General features: G+C 42.3%; 1 pseudogene; it reads left to right on the top strand.

Annotated features, from left to right (window-relative positions):
• LOC119358001 overlaps positions 1-2,072 on the top strand; it is a 5,703-nt pseudogene extending 3,631 nt beyond the window's left edge.
• The last annotated feature ends 886 nt before the right edge of the window (positions 2,073-2,958 follow it).

Raw genomic sequence — 2,958 nt, 5'->3', positions numbered from 1 at the left:
CGCCACTGCAATTGCAACAGGAACGTTGAAACTTTTACCACAGAGACAAAGTGAAGGGTGAAACCACAACGATGCTTTTAATTTGTTGCTTCAACAATCGAAACTCGTAATAATATCTCTAGAATAATTCATGCCGGTAAATACTTGAAAAAGACTAGGCAGCCTTTTCTCTACCGTGTGCCTGGGATGCACGCACGCTTATGAACTTCTAGCCGATGGGTATTGGGATGCCGACTCGCGAGAAGACGAAACCACCACGTTATTAGGCCTATCAGAGCTAGCTAAGGTGGAATCTTTGGATGTTCAAGCTCGGACAAAAAGGAAACTGAAGCCGTCTGATGATGCAAATGATAATTATAAGATACATGCACTAAACTATAAACAGCTATTAAATACAACGTGATGAAGTGTGAGGGGGGGGGGGGCAAAGCCCCCCTGTCCACCTCATAATAGTGTTGACGTTATATTCTACAGATCACATTTTTTGAACATTATTTAGATATGGCAAGAAGAAATAATAAAATGCTTACACAGAACTTGTTCGTGCCACTCCTTGTCCACCTTGGACCTCGTCGCAGGCACATTGGTGGTGTTGCTACACGTGTAGCCTGGCACACTGATGCTAAGTCAATCGGCATCTTGGAGGTCGCTATGCTCGTCGAGGGAGAAATTGTTGATGTACATCTTGAACTGTGAGGTGGCCGTCCTGATGTTGCCCTGCTTTGCGTCTCAGTGCCAGTCACGACAGAGATGAACTCGTGGCCGGCCCACACCCAGCTCAGCCGCCACCCCGGGCGATCGATGTAGCGGGCAGCTCCTATTCGACACGTAAGTCGCTGCAAAGCGACCGCACAGGTACCTCCCCCCACGCCCTGCTGCATATAAGTTGGCAGGCCTAGGTACATCATGTCCGAAACCGAGTTTTCGTTTTCCTTTTTTTCTCCTTTCTCAGTTTTTTTTGCTTTTTCATTTCGTTTTAGTTTCTTCTTCACTTCCTTTTTTCTTCTTTGTTTTTTTTCTTTTTCTCGTTTTTGTGAACATTTTTTGTTCACTTAATTCAAGAAATGTTCATGAAATTCAAAATTTGTGAACCGTATTCAAAATTTGTTCACCATAATTTTAAAAATGTTCATCAAATTAAAAAAATCATCCATGTTTAAAAAAGTTCATCCGATTTTCAAAAAGTGTCTTGAATTGAGAATTTGTTCATCAAGTTCAAAAAATAAAAAAATCATTTAATTCAAAAATTGTTCATTGTATTCAAAATTTGTTAACCAGTGGGATTGGGACCAGTTATTGTTGGGGTGCTCCAAGTTTTAAGAAGAAGAGTGAGCTGGAGGAGTCGGCTTATCTGCGGGATGACCGTCTTGTAATTGAGTGTGATCTAACTGTCATCAAGGAGCGATTTGTTGTGAACGCCGCGATAACAGCTGAGGTCCAGATGCCATCCTTAGACTTGGCAGAAAATTTCGGAAAATTGCTAGAGGCGGCTAAGGAAGCAGATGTGACATTCGAGGTTGAAGGTGAGATTTTTCCTGCACATAAGATTGTGCTCGCAACGCGGTCTCCAGTCTTCAAGGCAGAGCTGTATGGACCGATGAGAGGCTAGTGTGGACAGAACATAACAGCCGAAGACATGCAGCCTGCTGTTTTTAAGGCATTACTTCACGTTATCTACACAGATCTATTGCCTTCCATGGGCAAACTTGATGACGAAGAGAAAAAGGAAATTGTTAGGCACTTACTAGCGGCTGCAGATCGGTATGCAATAGAAAGGATGAAGATGATGTGTGAAGACATTCTTTGCAAAACTCTTGATGTTCAGATTGTGGCAACCACGTCTGCTCTAGCTGATCAGCATCACTGTAGCAGGCTAAAAGATGCTTGTGCTGAATTTATCATGTCTTCAAATAGATTGGATGATGTGTTGGCAAGGCAAGGGTATGTGCACCTCAAGAAATCATGCCCTGCTGCCTCAGTAAATATCTTGGAGAGAGTTATGAAGCTTCTCAAATTTTAGTGTGTCCATCCTGGGTTATAATAGATGGCTTAGTTAACATGTAGCCACCTGAGACGAAGTAGTGTATGCTTCAGTTTCCACTTTCTATCTAGAGATTTTTTTTTCGAAAAGGGGGGTTCCCCGGCCTCTACGGCCATCTTATTAACCAAAAAACAAAAAGTGCCAACAAGGTTCCAACGTCTCCAACTTAAAAAAAGAAAAGACAGCTCACACAGAGCCTAAAAGGCTAGAGACACAAACTAGCCAAGAGAAGCCGCCATAACCGGCTGGCTAAAAATAGATAGGTAAACTAATTGCATATCCTATTACATGACCGCCATCCAAACCGGTTGAAGATATCCCGAGCTACCATCTTCCAATGGATAGATCCAGTAACCAAATGCTCCCTAGCCTCCATCGGAGTGAGTAGCGACCACGAACGGATCACTGCCGTGGCTCGGAAAATAACCTGCAAAAAATGAATACATGATGTTCTGTTAAAAACCAAATCATTTCTGCAATTCCAGATAGTCCACAACAAAGCGCAAACTCCAACCCGAATATGTCTTGCTAAGTCAGACTCAATCCCATTAAGCCATGTCCCAAATAATGCGTTGACAGAATTCGGTGGAGTAATATTAAAAGCAATGTGGACCGTCCGCCAAAGGACTTTGGCCAACGGGCAATCAAGAAAGAGGTGCTTAACGTCTCATCCCGATCACGGAAACTACACCTAGTAGGTCCTGTCCAATTACGCTTTATCAAGTTGTCTTTTGTTAAAATAACTTGTTTATGGAAAAACCACATAAACACTTTTATTTTCAAAGGAACTTTGACATCCCAGATATTCTTGGAAGTTGGAATGGAGTTCGAATTAATAACATCAATATACATTGATTTAACTGTAAATACTCCAGACCTAGTCAGCTTCCAGCGTAATTCATTGGGTTGGTCAGAAA

The sequence above is a fragment of the Triticum dicoccoides genome, chromosome 2A (assembly GCF_002162155.2).
Source record: "Triticum dicoccoides isolate Atlit2015 ecotype Zavitan chromosome 2A, WEW_v2.0, whole genome shotgun sequence".
In the NCBI taxonomy this organism is placed as follows: Eukaryota; Viridiplantae; Streptophyta; class Magnoliopsida; order Poales; family Poaceae; genus Triticum; species Triticum dicoccoides.
The sequence above is the reverse complement of the archived record's forward strand: the minus strand, read 5'-3'. Positions and strand labels throughout refer to the sequence as shown.